The 23,933-nt window shown below is 40.4% G+C and overlaps 1 protein-coding gene across 13 annotated transcripts in view; it reads left to right on the forward strand.

The window, feature by feature from the left end:
• BCL11A (BCL11 transcription factor A) overlaps positions 1-23,933 on the forward strand; it is a 198,475-nt gene that overhangs the window by 13,616 nt on the left and 160,926 nt on the right. The gene's annotated exons all lie outside the window — the stretch shown is intronic.

Raw genomic sequence — 23,933 nt, forward strand, 5'->3', positions numbered from 1 at the left:
TATTTCTCCCCAATGTATACTCATTATTTAGAGGCAGGGGAAATTGTACCCTAGAGTTTCTTAGAGAGATAGGAGACTGTATAAGTGAAGAATTCAGAATTTGTGTGTGTGCCTCCCCACGACTGAGAATTAAAAAATGATCCTGGTTCATGAGCAGGTGATGTGATCCAGGTGATCAAACGTTCATGTCCCAATAATTAAGAGGATTGATATTTTTCCTTTTCTTTTATCCATCCACTCACTGCACCCGCCCTGGGAGTTTAAATCCAAGTCAGTTCTGTCATATCACTGAGTTTTGTTTCAGAATACCTGAATTAATAACCGTTGCTTCCTAACCATTCATGCTCTTTGATTTCCTTGTAAAATTAGCATTCTGTATGATGGACAAAGCAGGGGGGGGGAGATGTGTTGCTGCGTCCGAACACAAAAAAGTGCCATGCAATTTCTTTTTTCTGGTCCTCCGGTTGTTCACGAGGCTCTAACTGTTGAGGAAGAGAACAGTGTTGTTGTGAAATTCAGAAGGGTGGGCAGGGGGAAATCCAGCAGTTTAGTCTGCTCTCGAAGAAGAAATGAGCTTTCATGATAAGTGTCTCAACAAAATATACCTGCAGTAACAACCTAAGAATGAGTCCAGTTAAGAATTCTGCAGCGAGGCATTTATTGCCCTGTTTCATATTAAATATGGATACTCATTGAGCCATTTTCTAGTCAGTAAGCTTGTGTATTACAATAAAAGGCCATTTTCCTCAGATAAATAATGCTTAGGGTTCACTGCTTTGAAATGCGAGAAACAAGCTTCTGAGTCACTCGGATATACAGTGAGATGATGCATCTTTAACTCTTTGGTGTGTTTTCTGTTCTAGATAGAGGACAGTTGGAATGGTCATTGATGTGGTATTTCTACCATCTGCATTGTACAAACAATAGACCCCCCCCCTATACCCGAATATATGCTCGCATTAACATCTAAGCATATGGATTAATTTGTCCACAGGCTCTGATCTGACACAGAATTTTTAGTGATGTTGGTTGGTTGTAATAGGAAAAATCTAATGAAAAAAAATGTCCGTGTGGGTATTTGTTCAGAAAAGAGTTTTTTTTAGCAGTTTTGATCAGATACTGACTAGGATGTGCCAACAGTTTATTGATACCAAAGGAGGGGTGTGGCAGAAAGTGTTGGCTTTTGCCATCCTGTAAGATGGTTTTCAGAATCAGCAGGTTCATCCCCATTCCACTTCCTGCACCTAAATTAACCCAAAGCAAAACAGAGATGCATTGTGTAGGTAGGCGGATGGTAAAATATGTAGCCAAGAATAAGGATACATACTGTAGATAAGTTAGTCTACCTCTATTAGGTTTTTAGAGTCTTGTCTGTTGTATGAAATTCTTTGGCACCCAGTGATTAGGGAAAAAACTCAGTTCTGTCGTTCAGTTTTACCTTAGTGGAATGTGATGGGGCGTGTGTGGCTGCAAATGTGCATGCATCTTGTATGAGCTATTCAGGAGGGGGTGTACCTCGAAATCATTACATATGCCTCTTGTTAACAGTCTTCTTCGTGCAAATCTAGCCTCACTCTTTTTGTGTCACAATATGTTGGGAATTAGCCTAGTGTGATGTGAGCCTTTTGCAATTAAAACAGATAGAAGGACATCTTTCCTTCTATGCATATCTAGTAAATGGGCCAGGTGTAACTGTTGCTGTAATTTTTTGTTCGTATAAATTTTAAGCTCTCTTTCTTTTTAAAGAATTGTTTAGGGCTGAAAATTCTAGATTTTAGAATTTTAAAAGATTTTGCTGTTTGGATGGTTGCGCAGAAATCAATTTCAGTGGTTTTGGCTCCAAGCCTTTAACTGATTTGCCATAATTTAGAGCATCACAGCAGATCACAGCAGATCACTGGTACAATGGAAGCCAACTGGAAAATTTGGCAGAGATTTCCTGAAGGCTAATTCTTAGGATGGTTCCGTGGATCCTACATAGCAGCTGTATTTGTAAATAAGAACTAAAAAGTTGTGAATTGGCAGGCTGGCTTTTTTTTTCTTTTTTTTTTTTTGGTCAAAGCACAATGTCAGAGCAACTCTTTCCAAGACAAATTGTAAATAGAACCGTTGCAACGGTTGCACGACTGAACTACAGAAGCGCCTTTCTCTCTATTGCTGGGCTGTTGTCAGAAGACTTTGGAAAGCTTAATTAAACCCAGAGGCCTGCTTGGCTGCAGAATTTACTTCTGACGAGCAAAGAGAAACAGAATTACTACGTTACAAGGATCCCAAAGTTCTTCTGATGTGCACATGACAGGGGGCTGGGGCTGGGGATCCGCGTGATTGGTGCATAACACGTTTTCCCACGTTTCTTTTCACAAGTTGTGGCTTGGAAGAAAGGTCCTTGTGACTAGTATGCTCATCGTTTATTTGGGATGGAGGATTATGTTAGTTTCCCGTTTCCCTCCTTTTTGAGGTGATTAGTGTAAAAATGAATCATAAATGATAAAAACAAATAAATGTCATTTTGTCCCCCCTCCCCCGAAAAGCACATATACTAGAAAGTTTCCATCTGATTGGGTATGAATATTCCGGTGCAGCCTCCACATGGGCCAAAGCCCCTTGAATTAACCCAATTTCTTGTCTCCTGCTAGCTGCATTTTTTACTGTAAGGGATTAGAACTACCGCTTAGCATTCTTCATCTCTCCTTTGAGTGTGTGGCATTTAATTGAGGCACACCCCATGAGCTGAAATAGAGCTAGATATGAAACATTTTTGGCTGATTGGATGGCAAGGCATGAGCATTAATGTATTGCAAGCTGGAAAATAATTTAATAAATGACAAGCCATCTATGGTTGGACGTAGACAATAAAATGATTGATTTATGGGGGCTCAGCAGAAATGATAGAGGAGGGGAAGTTGGGAGGGGTGAATAGAGTGATAAGGGACAAACCAGATATTTGGGATCAAGAGGAAGGAAGCATTCTTTTGTAGAGATCTTTCCCTGTGATTGTGCAAAATATTGAAAATACATTTTAGTTCTATGCAGTGCTGAGCATCCAAATTCTTTGTATCTTTCAAACAAAAAATGGGAAAACAGAAATGACATGATGATTTCAGACAGTGAATGTGAAATATGCATGCATTTGTCACTTAGAATATATAGAGTCTTTTAGACAAAATTAACTTCTGGACCTCATCCAGATATGTACAGTTTTATACAGTAAAACAAAATAATTCCCCCAAAAGCTGAGTATCAAGATGACTGAAAAAAAATTATAGGCATCTTGGTCCTAAATAAATTAAAAGGAGCATAAGGGTTATTCTTTAATACTTCTTTTCTTACATGGGTCACACCACTTTTTCAGCAACACTGCTGTGAGATGTTTGGTTTGTAGTTGCAGGCTCTTACTTTATTAGGTTGCAGAATTGTACTTATTCGGGAGCAAACCTGGATTTGCTACAGAGTTCCTGTCTCATCTGCCTGAATCATGTGTTTTCAAACCCCTGTTTCTTTATAATGAGGGTTAGTTTTTTTTTTTTTAAATCCAGTATACTTAAAAATTGTTAGAGACCTGTGGGGAAAAATAGGCAAGTAGTCTTGCTTTTGCAAATCTACTTTGAGGCATATTTTTGGAATTTATAAGTAATGTCTAGATTTTTAGTTGATGGCACAGGGTCTATTGTAGGTGTGAATATTACATCTCCTCCCCCTCTTATGCTGCTGCATGAGACTAGAAAATAAGTAAAATTTGACTTATCTTTTAAAAGTAATACTAGTGATAGTGGGCTTGTTTGTTTTGATGCAGTAAGTCTTATTGATCTTTTTTAAAAAGATCTTTTTGCTATCATTTCTGTTCTGATGAATACCCATAAATCTTTTGGAATTCATGGTACAATTAGTGAACAATGTGATTTGTGTTTAACAGTGCACTCCTGAGCAGAGTTAAATCCTTTAACTTCACCCATTGAAGTCAATGGGGTTAGAAGGATGTATAATTGCGCTGTTAGTCAATATTTGGTTTAGGTGTTTGCTGGATTGGACCCTGAGAAACAATTGGCATTTTAAAATATTGTATATTCTCTTATAACAGATTAATTACCATGGCATAATTGCATTGCAATTACAGATTGAATACAGTAGAATAGCCCACTTGTTATTTATCTTCACCATTAGATGGTATGTACATATTCTGCAGTTTCAGCAAGAAGGAAATAGTATTGGGGTACAGATCCTAATTTTCATTAAAAAAAAAAGTTTGAAGCAAAAAAACACCACTTGAAAGTGCTCAAGTAATTCCTGCATGTAGGAAAGGTGGATGCTGAATACAGTTTCTGGTGGATCAGGACATTATAGTTCCTTCTGATTGCAAAATGAACAAATATATGCATTAAAAAAAATCTGCATAACATGTACAAGTTGGAGCATTCAGATTTTCTACGTTGCAAAACGTAGATTTTGTTTTAACCTGGAAGCCCTGATGGAAACCAGCCATATACATTTAGAACAAGTTTTAAGCCTTGAAGGGTTGGTATAAGCATGAAAAAATGTGTCCTTTTCTCACTGGTGAAGATCATTTATGTTGTCTATATCAAAAATAAGTGTGTAGGGGGAAAATAAACCCACTTGTAGTATTCCTGAGAGCACAGGAGCGTTACTAGTGACTTTAAGGAGTGCACGGCTGTGCTATTTCTGTACAGGTTGCTGTTAGCTGTCTTAGACTTAGTCTATGTCTGCTTCCGTTCTGCCTCAGGACTGGTCTTGCTGCTGCTTGCTTCCTCTCTTGGTCTGTGCAATTTTCCTTGTGCTTTTTCTCTTCTTGTCTACCAGCATGCCTTCTTTTTATGCTCCCCCTTCAGAAAAATATAACCCACCCCTTCTAGAAGTTGACCAGAGAAATCTGCCTGCAGAGCGAGGTTGCCTGCCCAGCTGATGATCTGTCCCTGTGGCATGAAGAAGTTAGGTGCAATTTCTTCCTCAGAGAATAGAGAGTCCCCCAGCTCACCCCTAGACCTCCCCACCCCTAGACATTACAGGTAAGGTCCCGTGTATCTGACCAGCCCACTACTTCGATATGCATGGAGCAACTGTCATTGAAAGCAATGTATATGTTGTATGGCTGAGGTTTGCATGCCAAAGGTGCAAATCCCTTTGCAAAAAGATGACTATTTGATGTGTGCTGTAAACATCACTATAGTTATTATGAGGTATAAAAAGTAACCACAAGCGCTCATAAAATGCTCTGCTTCTGTGTGTGCGCTCATGTGAAATTTAATCTTGAATGGATCTAAAAACGGGCCTTAGAATGTTGAGGTAAATCTCTGTCTCCTCCCTGAAATAGTTGACCCTCTTCTCCACTGAAATCTGAAACTTCCCTTCACTGTCACTCTGTGCGCATGTGGGGAGGGAGTTAAGGGTTGTCACATCTGCCATAGATCATCCTTCTGTGAAGTTGTTACAGGTGGAGGAGCCCAGTTTGGATTGGGAGTTGACAGGGATCCTGTAGCTTAGTTATTGATATCCTGGAAAAGGTAAGGAGGATTTTAACCCCACATCAGGTAAAATATGTGGTGGGGTGTGCGGCTCGGCAATATGGGCTGGTCAACCTCAGCTTCAAAAGTTAAGTGGAATAACGTTGTGTAGAAAGTGCGTTTCTCTGGCAGATCAACCCCTTTTCTCTTTTCCTAGTCAATTGTGATGGGTGTTTGCTGTGTTAGGGACATCTTCCTGGCATTTTCCAGCCATTTTAGTATGCAAATATGCTCTTGATGAGGTGTGCAGGAGTTTGCAAGGCAGCCTTTTGCTCTGCTCCCGCATTTTAAAAACTTTCAGGGAGCTGCAGTGTGTTGCTTTTACTGGGGTGGGCAACCTGGTGCCAGCCCCTTAGCACATTCCTCATTCTGAGGTGGTGCTGTGTTGAGTTTGGTTGGTGGCTATGCTTGTGTGTGTGTGTGTGTGTGTGTGTGTGTGTGTGTGTGTAGGTGAGTCCCAATCCCTGTGGGGAATTTGTGTTCTTCATTTGCCTTTACAATCGGAGAGCGGTTACTGCACCTCAGAGTTGCTCTCGGGTATGAGCTCAGATGGGCGCATGTAAATATCCTGTCAGATGCAACCCAGGAATATTAATGTCCCTTCACCACCGCACTATAATAAAGCTGTACACAGCAGGCTTAATATGGAGGCAGTCTAGGGAATTGTAGAAGACTTAGGTAGTCTAGAGAGAATGACAGCAGTGGAAAAATGTTCAATATGCCAGGTTTTCCACATGGTTGTTTCTCTGTGATCTAAGGTAATATGAAAACAGTCCTTAAAAAAAAATTCCTCATAATTTTATAGAATTCTCGGGCCTGTTTGCTGTCTGTTTCTCTTTTCTCTGTTAATCCTTTAACAAATGGATATATAGATTTGCATAGGTAATGCTGCAATGGCATTATTAAAAATACCATCTTTTTACTTGTTGAAATCTTTCGTTTTGCACTCCGATTGCCACATACTAATTTAAGAAAGAAAGGAACACTTCTATGTCTTATTGAAACAAAGGAAAATACAGTCTGCATAAACAACACAATTCTTGCTATCAGAGTCTGCCCTCAGGAAGGCTTACTTTTTTTTTACAGGTTTACAATTTAAACTCTAATAAAAGTATATTTGTTTTGATGGGAATATGTTGTGAGGTATCCCCCCTAAAAATAATGTATTAATTCCATAGTTTCAACAGCTGTCCAAAACAATTGGAATACATGTAACAAACCATATAGAGAAGGAACAAAAGAATTGAACCCCTCCCCTCCATACATTTCCAGTTGCTTGAAACAAATGAAGTACCAATGAGATGTTGAATTTGAAGTTTGCAGACTGTACACAGAGGTTTCCCACCCACCCCCTCCCCTAGAGAACAGTGCCAGGTAATCTGATGCAATCAGATCGGAAGCTTTACCTGTACAGGTTGCTGTTTTAAAAAATGTCACAGGTTTCTATATAAACAATTCCATGTCAACTAAGTTAGAATCAGGAGTTTTATGTTTTCCCGCCCCCCGTGATTGTGTGTATATCATACTGTGTTTTTCAGTCTAGGTATCAAAGTAGATGCTATAGCATCAAGAAAATGGTTAAATTTTAATCTTCATGTGCAATTACTGGTGCGGAGAAGCTGCTTCAGAGTATGCTGGTGCTTCTGCAGATAGTCCCTGTCAGCATGTTTTTTTTTGTTATGAATCGGATTCGGCACCACTCCTTGAATTCACCCTGGAATAGTTCAGCGTGGAAGATGACGATGGAGGGATACCAGGGGAGAGCTGGTCAGTCATAAACAATACACTCTCGTTTGCCTGTTCTGTAATGACACTGACAAACAGTTGCACCTACAATGCGATCTTGACGTTAGCATGCAAAAAAGGCACAGTTTAAAAGCTCAATTACAAGCCGCTCACCATCCCATCAAAATTATTTCTGAACAAAGAAGCCAAAAATCAAAGCCAAAAATACTTTGGGGTGGGGGGGTGGGGGGTGAGCTGATGGGAAAAGAAACTTAATTTCTGGAGCTTTTGTCTTGGAGCTTTAATTTTGAGTTGGTAGCTTCAGTTTGATTTAATTAGCAAGGTAAAACATAATTAGGGCTGCAATCTTTAATTGATGAATCGATGTGATTAATCAATCAGAGCTTTAATCACAGTTTAAAATTCCCACTCATTAATTGGTGCAGCTAAGAAAAAGTCTCTGGACTTTTCAAGGGCCTACAGCTCACTGGACTGCACAAATGAACAGGCATAACTCCACCCCCCCCCTTCTTCACTTTGCACCCAGTAGTAGGCAATACTTTCTTATTCTGCAGTTTTTCTTCTAATACGAATTATAAGCATCTGAAACAAATATTATTGAAGTTAAATCAATATGCTCTCTAAAAGAGGATTTTTAAAAGCAATACTGATCTGTCTTGAATTTGTTCCTTTCTGAAGCTATTTTTGGCTCTTAAGGATTGGTTCACAAATCTATTTTCTGTTGGTAGTTGGCAGTTTTAAATGCCAAGTTATGTCATACTCAACCAGAAATTGCCCATCCCCTTTGGAGAACCCCCACAGAGGCATCATTATTTAGCCTTTCCAAATGCAAATGTATATATATTTAAAATATTAAAAGTCAGTCAACTAGAAGATGGGAATGATAGCTGTGCTTGGCTTATATTTCTAAATAAAACACATGCCAAGTGAAGCATTGACTTTTCCTGGTTTTCAAATGCACGATAGTGGCTCATCAATAAATCCAGCATCACTTTATATATTATATTGAACCAGTAGTAGAGCATGGCTGTCTATCAGTAGACTCCTAGCTATTTTCCAGTGGACCAATTTGTGCTTGATTGTTCCTGGGGTTCTTGCAAAATAAAACTAGTCTGACCCAGCAAGGTATTTACAGTATACTTAAGCAAGTATGCATACCCAGGATCCCTTAACAGTTAAAGAGATCCACAATTTGCAGTTTGCCTTATAAATTTAATGCTGGTGGGTGGGCCATAGGGATACTAATTTTTTTTTTTAAAGCAGACTATGCAAGAATGAAGTTTGCTGATGTAAAGAGAGAGGTCTATGGATTTATGTCTTCTTGGAGGTTGTAATATCTGGGGTGTTATTAGTTTGCCACTGGAAAAATGCAACCTTCCTGTCAGTGTCTAACCAGCACCTAAGTATAGGGGAGGAAGCCACAGTGGAGAAATTGACCTTCCAAATATGCATAGCCAAGGGATGGCTTTTTCCAGACATGGTGGCTTATTTGTAAGCATTATAGAAAGGAAGATGGAAGATTACAGCTGCCTCCAAAAAGTCTATCTTTCAGCATTACTGATGTTTGTGGTTATGCTACTTAAATTAACACCACCACCCCACCCCCCCGGTGCAGGTGGGATACTTATAAAAAATGATGATCTTTATTTTTCTGTGATCTGTTTGCCATTCCCCTTTCTCTTACCTCAAATATATCCACTCTTGTTTCTTCCTTGCAATTTAATTTTATTCAGAAACAGAATTTAAATAAAACTAATGTTGAGGAAAAGTGAAACGATTTGTGCAGCTGCTACATTACTGTTAATTTGTATGGTTTGTTTTTATGTACCATTCAGTTAACATTCAGAGGTCCTGTCTCAGGAAACTTGTAGTCCAAATACTCACACTGGACCTGCAAGAGTCAGAGTTGTGGAGGAGTGTGTTCCTTCTCCTCTGTAATACAGAGATAACATTACGTGTAAGTTGGGTGCTGTTTACAGACACTTGATCTTTTCCCCTCAAGTTGGACATCTGTGGGAATGGCTCCCTCCCTTCTTTCCTTCCTTGTGCCCTTTTCTGTGTAGTGGACAAAAGACAGGCCAAGAATCACAATGGTATAGATATTTAGGCTTTGTTTTGATTGGAAATGTGGGCCAAATTGCTAGATCAAAAGATTTCCAGGAAAGGTGATTTCAGAGGATAGACTGGGTTGGTCTGAAGTAGAAAAGTTAGATTTGAGTCCATTAGCACCTTAGAGTTCTGGGGGTGTAGATGGTAACAAAGTGTGCTAGTCTCTAAGGTGCTACTGGGCTCAAATCTAGCCAGGAATGATGAGTGGGTGTTGCAGTAAAAGATTTGAGAGGCCTTCCCGGCATGGTCAGTTCTGGAGCACTGTCACTGTGTATTTATTGGTGGCTTAATGATACCTACAACTTACTAGTGCTATTGTTGTTTGTTTTGTTATAAGGTAGCTCAATAAACTAGCTCTTTGTCCTCAACCCACGTGATGAGATGTGCTATTTTTTGCATCATAAGAATGTGTTATCTTCTGGAGCCTTAGTGAGAAGCCTCACTATTTTGTAATAAAATGTAAGCCATTTATTTACTGATAAGTTTTTTTGTACCATTACGGGGAGGGGGGGGGGAGATGGTCAATAAGGAAAACATTAAATTCCGATAAAAACACTCTTGGATCTTTGAAAACAACTGCTGTCTTTTTAACTGCAACATTTGAGAAGCTTCAAAGAGGATGTATTTCTTCTGATCTTGGAGCTTGTGTGACTGGTAGCAGGCACCAAAAAAAATCGTATTCTACGTATAAGTGGATTGCTTAACAAGTCAGCACAGGCACATACTTGTCTGTACAATAGAGATTTAAAAATTCCTGTACGAAAATAATTTGGTTGCTGACAGCAGACACTGCAGTAGGACTGCCATTTGAATTTCTCATGATTGGTCAAGGGTCGGGAATCATGTCTTGGTCCATTCTATTTGGGCTACTCTATCAACGATGGCTCACTGGTTGCTGGCAAGAAGTTAATTGCTTTATTTTTAGGAATATTCAGAGTCTGTCTGAATTTACAGCAATGTCAGAACTGGAAAGAGAGGTGGCTTTATGCTTCTAAACTGTGCATTTAGAATCATACTGTATGCACTTGAGAAATGCACATTTTCAACTGACACCTGCTGTAGGGAGCCAGGTCTTTCTGCAGGCTTGGGTTCTCTGGAAAAGCAGAGTATAATGTTTGATGTAATTTCCTTCCTTCCTTCCTTCCTTCCTTCCTTCCTTCCTTCCTTCCTTCCTTCCTTCCTTCCTTCCTTCCTTCCTTCCTTCCTTCCTTCCTTCCTTCCTTCCTTCCTTCCTTCCTTCCTTCCTTCAGAGAGATTTCTGCAAGTCTGGGTTGGTGCCTCTTTGTCCAGAATAAGTTCTCCCCTTTATTAATGGAACTGAACTGCAGCAGCGAAAATGGCAGAATTAACCATGTGAAATAAGTAAAATTACATGTAACTTATTCAGGTCGGCCCCTATTGTGCAAAGTTTAATTTGTTTTGTTTTAGAATGGACATGGATCCTCAGAGCTAAAACCAAATGCTTGTTTGCCACTAATGTTTGAAGAGTCCCAGAAATAGGAAGAGAAATGTTCAAAGAAGGGATGTGACATGAAGACAGCTAGTGAAATTTTGCCTTCAAGAGCCATTCGCAGGGCATCTGCCCGCTAGTGTCTAAACTTTTGCTTTTAATCCAATTTCGATTTACTCTGTCACATTCCATATCCACCCTCCTTCAGCCTCACTCATGTAAAGTAATGTTAGTGTCAAAAGGAATTGGTCAAAACTAGAAACCTGTAGCTGATACAGATGTCTGTTGATGGCGCCTTTCACGCAGCCCTGACTCCTGAATCCTCGTCTTTCTAATAAACGTTAAGATGTGACGAGTTAGCGAAGGAGACGTCAAGAGGAACGACAATCGACAATCCGGGGAGTTAGCATGGCTGGGTTTGTTTGTTCCCAAAGGCTGAAAGTAAAGATCAGCTATGTGGGTTTAGCATTGAAAGCTGTGGAATAGGAACTCCATGGTTAATCCACAGGACTTCCATGAGAGTGTATTTTGAATGCAAACAATCTCACATGTCAGAGTGTCATGGTAGCCTGGTGGCACCATACCAATAAACTATCAAGTGTCATTTATTTTGCCATTGCAGGCTTTTTGGAGGCAGGTATTAAGATGTATTTTGTCAATGAGGAGGTTTCTGGGTTGTGTCCTATAGCTCAGACCATAAACTGGAATTGAATTGTATGGGTAAGAAACATCCCTCATATATCTGCATTGTGAACTGTAAATATTTTTGGGGGTGAATGTGTGTGTGGAGAAATGAGAAATACCTTATGTTATACCTTATTACTTGCTTGCAGTATTTAAAATGATGATAGGTATATCAGTGTACTTTTAAATATACAGCTACATCGTAAGGCTCCATTTTTTAATTAGTTTAAGTGGTAGATTAATCTAATAAACCTTTAGTCGATTAATCGGTGGGAAGATAGTTTAAGCATAATTTAATTAGCAGAGGAGAGAAAAAGGCTCATTTTGTTTTAGGTTGCTTTGATGCTGTTGCAGCACTGCAACAATTAGCTAAAAACAAGTGTTCTTTCCTTTTGACAATGAACTATAAGCTTTAGATTATTAAATTATAGGTTATTTTATTACTTCCTTTAGTTACCTCAAAAATAAGTAAGCCAGGAAAAGTTTGGTAATTTGCAGATTTACTTCTGTTTGATTAACTGATTTATCAATTAAAAGGCAGATGCTTAATCAACTAACATGTTTATTGGTTGAGAAAATAATTTCCTGATTCCTGGCCTTCATTCCTCTGCTGGCATAATGAAAAGATTTGGACTTGGGTATACATTTTGTCTTCCCATGTGGATTAGCTGGGCTTTGTTTTTCACATACTGGTAGTGAGCTTTCCTGTGGCCAGGGATGGTGTTAAGGGGAAGTGTGAAAAACTGGTCATAGACTTAGCAACATGGCATGGAGTCCCTGCTACAGGAGTCCTTATCCTTTTTGACCCTGTGAGCACCTTTGGAATTCTCATGCAGGGTAGTGTGCACAACTGTATTGTTATGGTTACCTAAGAGGAGATGCGGGGGGCCAGTGTGGTGTAGAGTTGATTATCAGATTACCTTCTAGGAGACACAGGTTCAAATCTTGACTGTGCTATAGAAACTAGCTGGGTGTCCTTGGGCCAGTCTCTCATTGGGAAGGTATATTGGAAGAGGAGAATGATTTGCACTTTGGGTGCCCACTGGGAAGCAAGCAGAGTTTAGATGTCTAAGCCATTTTAGATTGAGAATATTATACCCCACTCTGCCAGTACCATGAATCCTGTGGGAATGAGGTTTCTGTTATGGAACTTGAGTCTCTGAAGAGCTGCTGCCAGCTAGAGTAGAGTAGGATCAGAACCAGAGGGTTGGACCAGTGGGTAGGATCAGGACCAACAGGAATAAATTAATTCAAAGGCATTTACAGCTAAGCATCTGGTAGAAGTTCCTAACAGTTAGAGCAGTTCTTCAGTGCAACAGGCTTCCTTGGGAGATGGTGGGTTCTCTTTCCTTGGACGTTTTTAAGCAGAGGCTAAATAGCCATCAGGTAGAGATGCTGATTCTGTGAATTTTGGCAGGTTGTAAGTGGCTGGGCAGAAGGGATTGTGCCCATGCTTGGCTCTTGTGGCCCTTTCTTACATGCCCAGGGAAATGCCAATTGTCACTTTCGGGTCGGGAGGCGAATTTCTTCTAGGGCAGACTAGCCAGGGATTCTGGTTTTCTTTTGGGGGAGGGCCTCATCCAGACACGGAATTGGGGTCACTGTGGGTGGGCAGGAAGTTGTCAATTTCCTGCATTCTGCAGGGGGTTGAACTAGATGACTCTGGAGGTCCCTTCCAACACAATGATTCTATGTGCCAACGACCTGACTTAGTTAAGGAAGCTTCCTACGCTGCATTCCAGCACTGGAGATGTCTACTACAGATGCTTCTTTTCAAACCCTCACAGTCCCTCTCTAATCTGCAGCAGGTGCTATCAAGAGGCTGCTTTCCATAGAATTATAGCTGCCTGCGAGGTACTGTGAGGAAAATGAGAACGAAACAGAGGTAAATGCATTATCTGTCCACAGTAGCTGCTACAGTACTATGAGGCAAATGTGATGTTTGGAGGTAATCCTAAATCCATATGTCTCTTCCAAAAACGTAGTGGCAGAGCACACACTCACCCTAGATAGCAGTGTTTACTCCAATGAATACTGCCTCGAGTAGGATTTACCCCAGGGAATATGCACTAGGGCTGGCCGTTAGATAATAGCAAGATTTGTTCCTTCTTTAGCCTCAAATTCGCACAGCATAGAACTGAGCAACATTTCCTGAGTGACTGCTGATGACATCCTTGTGGCTCATTGGAATAGATTTTGTAGTAATGGCAGGAGTTTGGGTTTTGCAAATCTCATTAAAAAAATCAAATCTATATCTCACTCTTGAAAATGGACCATCGTTTTCTTTCCCTCTTCTCACTCCCCTCCTTTCTTTTCAGAGAACAAACTTTTTTCTTTTTTTCCTTTAAAATTAATGCCAGTACACTTTGATGAGAATAATGTTTTTATAATACATTTGATGTTTACATGGTAGATGTGGCCAGAGGGGAGAACAGCAGTGTTTTTTTTTTCCTTTTTGGAGGGTGGCAGAAATCTTGTTAATCTGTTCTCAGAGAGCAGCTCACAATATCGCCCATAAGCGAGTCTGTGTTGCTTTTGATAAATTACCATGTTTAGAGATATGTTTGGCTCTGAAGGGCTTAGGTTTCTGAACAAAGTCCTCTGCCTTGTTTTCGGCCTCTGTTTGTCTTCAGCGCCTTTAGCTTGACTTGGAGGCCTCTGTTGAAGTTGAATTGGAGTCTGGAAGATAGAACAATTTTGCATTAAAAAAAAAGGAAATCATAGGAAGAAAAACCCTTTTTTGCTTTTTGGATGAATCTTCCTGATAATTTGCTAAAGCTCATTTGAATTTTAAGCACTTCTTTAATCTTCAAAGGCTAAATTGCTTTATGAATATGCATGGTGTGGGCAGACTTTAGTTCATTACCTAGTTGTAAATTCTAATGACCATTAGGTCCTTGCAGTAATTGCGAATTGTTTTGCATTTTTGATTGGCCTATTAACATGTGCAGTCTGCACACATCAGGCCAAACTGTCAGACTGCTGAAGGAGAGGGAGAGAGAGGGGGGGGGGGAAAGGTGAAAATTGTTTATAGCACCAACATTCTTAGATTTTTTTTTTCAATCTCAGAAAATTGATGATGTAGAAAAAAAAATTAAAGCAGTGTTTGCTTCCCTCCTCCCATTCCTCAAGATTGAAAGTTCACCAAGAGATTTGACATATTTAATTTACATGATGACTTTGCACTCCTTCATTAATGCAATTTGCATATGAAGCTGTTGTTAATCACTTTTGATCATGTTTTGTGTATTAGCTGCCTCAGTAGCTCTTCTCCCTCGGATGCTCCAGTCGAAAGCAACAAAATGATGCTTCCTTTCTTGCCAAGTTTCCTTTAGTGAATTGAGGAATTAGAAGTGTAACCTGGAGTAATTAAATATGTTTTATCCATTCTCTTTTAATGTTAAGTACAGTTTGTGGAAGTGTAGAATTAAATTGCTCCCATTTGGGGAGACATTTCTTCTAACAAATTTTAGCCATATCTTGCTCTATAGTTACAGTCCCCGCCTGGTAAAACAGGAATACCAGGGATGTAATGCACCAGTGTTTTTTTCAAGAGGTCCGATAATACTAAAAGTGCAATCTCTTGTCTTTTTCAGATGATTCACTGAAACATTTGGCTAATGTAACTGTATGGAGATGTTGTGTGCTTCACTTATTTAAAAAACAAAACCTGAAGTACGCTAGCCTGACTTCATTCCCGCCCTCTCTTTCTTCGACTAAAATTCAATGCCAGAATGTAATAGGTGTACACAGGAGTGGGCTGTGTTGTCTTGGAGAATCAACTTTCCATATTCCCTTGTGGGAAAAATACTGGGTAAAAATACTGTTGGAACAGTTATTTTCAAACTACATTCGAAAGGGTTTTGGATTCTTCAAAAACTTACCAGTGTTCCTCTGTGAGAAGGTCAGCAGTGGCGGATGAGCTTCTTGGGAGGTCAACTATTAAGAATCTTCCTTAAAAATGTAGGGAAGTTCTAATATACTTTCTTTTGTATAAAATTATGGTAATATTCAGTGGGCTTGTCTAATACCCTGTAGGAATTGAGTGTGTACCCCACAGTATGCCCCAGAATCCTTTGTAGTGTACTTGAGTACTGTTGTGAGATGAATGAGTGTAGTCACAAAAATGGTGCTCCGTAGTTTGTATGTGTATAGATAAGCCCAATGATATGAAAGCAAGAAAAGGTTTATTATCACAGTCCTGTAGGCTGTGTTGGGTGCACAAAGCATGCAGGTTGCACTAGAGGTCCAGCTCTACAAACACATCCCTTTGTTCATGGAGCTTCATCTGCTGAAGTGCATCAAAGCTAGAAAGCTCCATGGTCACATTGGAGTCTTTATTCCTGCAAAGAGACTGCTGAGACTGAGTAAGTACATCAGCAGAACTGGGAAGATTATACAATTCTAGTAGCTCAAGACAACATTGCATCCAAGGAATGATTTGAGCTTGCTAATCTTGATTGTGCTCTTGACTGAGTCTATTAGAATACCGTTCTTCATCCAAACAACCCTCGTCTTGGTTATGGATCCCATCTGCTGGATTGCAAATACTCGAGAACCACTTTTTTGTTGGTTTTGGAAGACCTGCTGCTGGGCACCACACCCCTTGAGAACAAAAGGGAAGCCATGTTGGATCAGACCAATGGCCCATCCAGGCCAACACTGTGTCACACAGTGACCAAAGCGTGGTGACAATAGCAGGTCAACCAGTGGGACCAGAACTCCAGAAGCCCTCCAACCTTTGCTCCCAAGTACCAAGAATATAGAGCATCATTCCCAGACATAGTGTTCCATCTATATGTTGTAGCCGATAGTCACTGGTGGACCTCTGCTCCATATGTTTATCCAAACCCCTCTTGAAGCTCTCTGTGCTTGTAGCTACCACTTTTTGTGGCAGTGAATTCCATGTGTTAATTACTCTTTGGGTGACGAACTACTTTCTTTTATTTGTTTTAAGCCTACTGTTAATTAATTTAATTGTGTGTCCATTAGTTCATGTATTTTGAGAAAGGGAGAAAAGTACTTTTCTCTAACTTCTCTGTCCTTCTCTGTCCCATGCATAATTTTGTAGACCCCTATCATATCACCTCTCAGTTGTTTCTCCAAGCTAAAAAGCCCTAACCTCTTTAACTTTTCTTCATAGGGAAGGCTTCCATCCCCTTAATCATTTCAGTTACCCTTTTATGCACCTTTCCAGTGCTGTTAATATCTTTTTTGAGGTACAGTAACCCACACTGTATACAGTATTCCAAATGAGGCCACACCATATATTTATACAGGTGTATTATGATACTGTCTGATTTTTTTTCAGTCCTTCTTAATAATCTTGGGCATAGCATTTGAGTTGATATCTTCAATGAGTTATCTGGCATGACTCCAAGATCTCTCTCCTGGTCAGTTCAGACTCCATCAACGTATATTTGTAGTTAGGATTTTTTACTCCAATGTGCATTACTTTGTACATGATTGCGTTGAACCTCATTTGATGACCATTCACCAAGCCTTGATAGATCCCTTTGGAGCATTTCTTGCCTGTGCGTGTGTGTGTGTGCACGTGCGCACGCTGAGGAGAGCAGCGAGATAGAGAGATGAAGTAATTCAGTGGTGAGGAGGATCCCTTTGTACCATAGGCTGATCTCCTCTTTTTCCTGTCTTTTCTCATGTGACTAGTGCCATGTTACTTCCTGTTCCATGCTTGCAGTGTATTGGGGTGCCATGCTGCCACATGGCGATTGAAGAAGGGAAGAAAAGTTGGGTTTTATATCTCACTTTTCTCTACTTTAGGGACTTTCGAAGCAGCTTACAATTGCTTCCCTTTCCTCTCCCCACAACAGGCACCATGTGAGGTATGTGGGACTAAAAGTATTTTGAAAATTGTGATTGACCAAGGTCACCCAGCTGGCTTCATGTGGAGGAGTGGGAAATCAAACTCAGTTCTCCAGATTAGAGTCCGTCATCTTTAACCACTATACCATGCTGGCTCTCTTAAAAGTAGGTCCCAGATCTGGAAGGATTGAAGACCACTCATTTGGAAGACAAACAGTTCCATTCATGTGACAGCTAGTTTGCATGATTGTTCAGTCCATGGCTGATGTGAACTAGACCTTTCCATAAGAGACAAGTTTGGTCCATGCTTAGGGTGATGGTCAGGAGACCTTATTGTCTAAGAACTTGGATCTGTTCTGGTAGAAGAACAAAGGCATGTGGATGGGCATGGGCAATAAGACTGTAGGAAGGAAGATATGTAGGACAATATTTGGCTGATCCTGCATTGAGCAGGGGGTTGGACTAGATGGCCTGTATGGCTCAACTCTATGATTATAGTCTGTTTGATATTGTTGTTGTTGTTGTTGTTGTTGTTGTTGTTATTATTATTATTATTATTATTATTATTATTATTATTATTGGGTTTATTACCCGCTGCTCCCAGCAAGCTGGCTCGCATCGGGTAAAAACATTAAAACCCCCACAATATCACAGTAAATGTAATTTAGGTATGTAATACATCAGTTCAAAGCATTTGACTAAGTGGCTGCCAATTCACAAATGCTTATACCATGATGGTAGCTAGGAACAAATGTGAACCAATGCAGTGACATGAATATAAGCTTAGTTACAGTTAGGCTTGGTGGTTAAAGCCAAGGGCCTTAAGAAGAGGTGGTATCATGTACATGTTCAGACTGAAGGCTTCAGGTGGGGGTGAGGAGCAAGGAAATACACCTTTCTACATGTTTCATTGGAGCTACAATCTAGGTTGTTTCTTAATTTGTATGTGTGTGAGGAGCTTTAAAGCAGAAAAACTGCAATCCTGGTTAGGCTGGGCTTCCAGAGTTAAGTCAAAGTGGAGTACTGTGTGTAGTTCTGGAGGCTTCAATTCAAAAAGAATGTGGACAAAATTGAGAGGGTTCAGAGGAGAGTGACGAGAATGATCTGGGGCCTGAGGAACAGTCCCTATGAGGAAAGACTGAGAGACTTGGGAATGTTCAGCCTGAAGAAGAGATTGAGAGGGGACAATAATCTTTGAGTATTTGAAAGATTGTTACTTAGAGGAGGGCAAGGAAAGTTTCCTGCTGTCAGCAGAGGATAGGACCTGCAGTAATGAGTTTAAACTACATGTAGAGCAATATTGGCTTGATATCAGGGAAAACATGTTTACAGTCAGAGTAGTTCAGCAGTAGAGTCGACTGCATAAGGAGGTGGTGAGCTCCCCCTTTCTGGCAGTGTTCAAGCAGCGGCTGGGCAGATACTTATCCTGGATGCTTCAATGATCCTATATGGCACCTTCCAACTCTATAATTCTGTTATTCTAATGTCACAATTTCTCTTCTGGGTCTCTAAGAGGTTGCAGAGGGGTAACAACACAGGGATAACTGATTGACAACAGTAGGCTTGTGAATAAGCAACCTCATTTGATTGCTTGAGGGGTTCTGGAATTGCCCACAGGCAACCTGGTAAGAGTACCTTAGTTCTGTATGAGTAGATGGCATATAGTCCCAGTGTAGAAGCTACTGAGTCGTAAGATAATTCCTTCCTTCCTTCCTTCCTTCCTTCCTTCCTTCCTTCCTTCCTTCCTTCCTTCCTTCCTTCCTTCCTTCCTTCCTTCCTTCCTTCCTTCCGGCACTTAACTTTTTTGTGGTTTAGTCCCAGTTGCCATAGTCCTTCTTTACATGTATAAATATATAAAGATTAAATGGAAACTGTGGCCAGTAAAGTACATTTGAAGCAGTGTGGCTACCCTATATAGTAAAAACAATTGCATCTTAAATGCTGCTTGTCTCTGGGTTTTCCTTTTGCTTAATCACAAGAGGATCTGTCCCTCTGGTTTTTGTTTTTGTTTTTTTGCTAGATTCTTTTCTTACTTTCTTGTGCCCCAATCATTTGCTGATTTTGTCATACGGCATGTGCAACAGGGTCTGGGTTTTTTTTAAAAAAAAGAGATTAAAAATTCCACATCAAGGAAACCCAAATTAGATGCTGAGACAAAATTATGGAAATTAAGTAGATTTGCATGTAATTGCATACTTTTTTTGCCTAGCTTATTCTGTTTCCAAGATTCAGGTGTTGAAAGAATTTATAATGTTGTTTTTAGCAAGGATGAGGGGCGGGATGGTGCTAGTGGGAAGAAAGGAAAGGGAAGGAATGGAGACTGCAGAGAGGTTAGCATATAACAGCCTTGTGAGACGGACTGATAACTAGCATCAGCTTGTCCCCTTTGGAGATAGGCCTTTGGTCTGGTCCAGCTGGGCTTCTGTTGAGCTATTGGAGTTCATGCACTGTGCTTTCTTGAGCCATTTCAAGTATTATTCCCATATGTTTCTGAATATCTGTTTATCATATTCACACTTCACATTTTTGGTTGTCCGAGAATGGTGCAGTGCTAAGAGTCTTGGCTTAGGAATCAAGAGATCTAGGTTCTAGAATCAAGAGATCTAGATGCTGCCATAAAGCTCACTGGGTAATCTTGTGCCAAGTCATTCTGTCTTAGCCTAACCTACCTCACAAAGTTATGCTTATAAAATGGACTAGGGGAGAAGCATATGTGGTTACACTGAACTCCCTAGACAAAAGGTGAATTGAAAAATGTCATCAATTTTTGCATTTGTATACTTAAAAATGCCAACTGTGGTGTAGTGGTTAAAAGTGGCAGCCTCTAATCTGGAGAATCAGGTTCAATTCCCCCCTCTTCCACATGTAGCCAGCTGGGTGACCTTGGGCCAGTCACAGTTCTATTAGAGGTCTCTCAGCCCCACCTATCCCGCAGGGTGTCTATTGTGAGGAAAGGCAGGCAATTGTAAGCCTCTTTGAGATTCCTTCAGGTAGTGAAAAGTGAAGTCTAAAAATATTTATTTCATACCCCACTCCCCAGTGGGGACACAAAGAGGCTTATGACATTCTCCCCTCTGCTATTTTATACTCACAGCAACCCTGAGAGTGTGCGACTGGCCAAAGGTCACCAAGCAAGCTTTTATGGCAGAGTAGGGATTCAAACCTAATGCTAGTGCCTAGTACCAGGACTAAAGCCTAGTCCAACCATGCCACAATGGTCTAAACAATATAGTCGGTAGTACTTAAAACTGTATAAATTAATTATAGGTCTATGCTACCAAATGATAAGTGTCATATATGAGCACCCAAGGATGTCATGTGCCAGCGCAACAAGCTGTTGTTTGGAAATGTGTGTATTATTTTATTATATTGTTATACTGTTACATTATTCTGTTATATGGTTACAACCACTGTTATTAATTACTGCATGTTTTAACGAAGACTGTTTCATGTATCGTGGACTAGTTTTAATGTAAACCGCCCTGAGCCTTCAGGGAGGGTGGTATATAAATCTAAATAAATAAATAAATAAATATTGTAGGGATATGTTTAACTTTGGCTATATAAACTCTCTGGGTTTTGACAGATGACCACTGGGAGTTATGTGTTTGGAGCTTCCAGTGATTATTTTGTACTTTTAATTTCCAAGCATATGTGGGATGGGGGACTTGAATCAGGACTCTAGGGAGCATGGGGTTAAGCATCCCCTCCTGCTGAAACTACCCTATTTGTAATGATTAGGTGCTGGTGAACAGCCGATTCACACCTCCATGTGTGTAAGTGGACAGTGCTATCCTGGACTGTTTTTGCACTGGGAACTTTGCTGGCCTGGCTCCCGGGCAGGTGCACAAATGTAGGGTGGACAAGTTGCACTGGGCAGAATGCTCCCCCGTGCAGGAGCTGGAAGAGGTGGTGCAACCTGCCCCAACTCAAACTCCATCCCGCAACCCAGTGGGAAGCCTCCAGTGCAGAAACAGTCCTGGTGTCTTCAACAAAAGGCTTTCAAGGCAAGTGAGAAGCTGAGGTGGTCTGCTATATCCTTTCTCTGCAGTCTTCCTTGGAGGTCTCCGATCCAAGTACCAACCAGGGCTGACCCTGGTTGGCCACCAAGGTCTAATGAGATTAGGCCACATTATGCCACCGTCCCTCCATTTTTAAAAAATTCACATCTACTCATCTCAATTGCTTACAGCACATAATAATTGTTCAAAGCCCTTGATGTCTACTATTTATTTGTTTGTTTGTTTGTTTGTTTATTTATTTATTGGATTTATATTCCGCCACTCCCGTGAGGCTCGTGGTGGGTGACAATCAATAACATCCCAATAAAACCCCTAATACAATAAAACCCATCTAAAACCAGTGATTTCCAACCTAGCCCACTATCTCAGCCATTCTTCCGACAACCCTGCAAGACAGGTCAATATTATGATCCGTGTATTGCTGAGAGATAGCTGAGGGCAAAAGGAAAGAGTAACTTGCCTAAGGCCATGACTGAGTTTATGACAGAAGTGAGATTTGCATCAGTGACTGTTTTACAACTCATTTAGCCAGTATGTCCGAGTAGTTCTCAAGAGGCCAGGCACACAGGTATGCTTAGGGCTGTGTGCTTTCAGTTTGTCGTCTTCAGAACTGAGTACCGTAAGAATCTATCTTCTGATATTTCTCCAGCTCCCATGGCTTCTGAGAAATGTGGGGAAACCTGTTGGAAATGCCTGAAGGAAGTTCAGAAACTAGGCTACGGAATGCTCTCATTTCCATATTGGGTGGCAACAAGCCAAAGTTACCTATACAGGGCCCTACCAGATGTCTACTAGGAGTCTGGAGTCACTAGTGGTTTTTTGCCTTACCAGATGTCTACTAGGAGTCTGGAGTCACTAGTGGTTTTTTGAAATACAGTTTTCAGAAAGCCAGTTTAGATCAGCGCTGCAGTGCACAGGGAGGATGGCATTGAACTCCTCCACTGTCTGGGCCCATTGCCTAATTCGTTACTGGTTCTGTGGAGAGAAATTTACCTGAGTGTCTGGAAATTAAGCTTAAAAAATTGTACAGCCTGCCCTTGGCTGCTGAAAATGTAGTCCAGACTGGCTTTAGGTTTCACTTTTCAAACATGCCTTTCCAGCATTAAGGACATTGTCAAACTCAGGAAAGTGGATTGCCATGGTGTGACAGAATTTAAACACAGGGACTCAATGTGTGACAAACAGCCAAATATTTGCATCAACATGTGTCTTCCTGAAGAAACCCCCTCCCCAATAAAGCTTTTCTTCAGCCTCTCAGGGACAGATGGAAGCCATCAGCAGCCAGCTCTATCAGGGTTTCCACAACTAGATCTGCCATAGCAATAACACTGATAATATTATGTTGTGGGCATCCTTCAGTGTTTTGAAACTAGGCTTTTGCTCCCTGAACAGAAACTTTTCTGTTTACCGTACCAACTGTGCTAGCCAAAGTTCAGTAATAACCACTGGTGTCCATTAAACAACCATCTCTGAGGATGAATGAACAAGACTTTTTTTTGGGGGGGGGGGGCTTATTAAAAATTTGTTGCTCGTTTTAACAAGCCAGATCAGAACACAGAGAAGCAGTACCTTGATTAAACAGAATGGATAATGAAAGAAAATAAATCATGAAGAGAAGTGGCCGTTTTGCAAGGAACAAAAGTTACCATTTCAACCTCTGAGGGGACTCGGTGCTGCCCTTTTGTGACTCCCAGCCACACCATGTTAAAAGCATGCTTCAGTTCAAAGTTGTTAATATTCAGCTGGGTAACAGTATCCAGAACACAAATAAATTATTAAGTGCGTGAACTTTTTTAGGCAGTAAGATGAACTGATGGGGTCCATCTGTGAGTTCCAGGGGCTTTTGTATGTATGTGTGTGTCGAATGGTTTTGCCCTTGCTGACTTCCTAGCCTTTGGTCTGAATCCAAGTATATGTATAATTGATTCCATACGCGCGATCATTTTCTTGATGTAATTGCTTTGTAAGATATGGCGATGAATCTAATGGGTATACTGGCTAGTATGAAATTTGGGAACAAGAAAGGGGTAAACATTCCACCTGTGTATTGGAGCAGGACAAAGAGAGGCCCACACAATTCTGTTAAGAAAATGTGCTTCCCTTTTCTGTTAGCTTTCACACAGTCTTGTGGTTGTACAGAGATTTTCCCCAAACACAAGTAGATAGGAAAAGATTTTAACAGTTGTAACCACTGCCTTGTGAATGTTTTAATATACCCTTTTCTGAGGCTAAAGGATGAACTTGTTATTCTGAAGTAGCATAGAGGCTTATATTTCTTCTAGTTATCTTAAATAAATCAATCAATTTACTGCACTAAAAAGGTGATAATGCTGTCAGTGAGGCATATTGGTAAGGGTATGCAGTTTTTGTTCTGTTTATGAGTAAATTGTACACAGATTTAAAGTCTAGGGAATTTATAATTTTTATTTATTTATATACCGCCCCTCCTGGGCAGGCACTACAGAAATTACTGAAATGTTGTATATACAAAAGGCCTTTGATTTTCTCTCTCTCTCTCTCTCTCTCTCTCTCTCTCTCTCTCTCTCTCTCTCTCTCTCTCTCTCTCTCTCTTTCTTTCTT

This window comes from Paroedura picta, chromosome 1 (genome assembly GCF_049243985.1).
Source record: "Paroedura picta isolate Pp20150507F chromosome 1, Ppicta_v3.0, whole genome shotgun sequence".
Taxonomy (NCBI): domain Eukaryota; kingdom Metazoa; phylum Chordata; class Lepidosauria; order Squamata; family Gekkonidae; genus Paroedura; species Paroedura picta.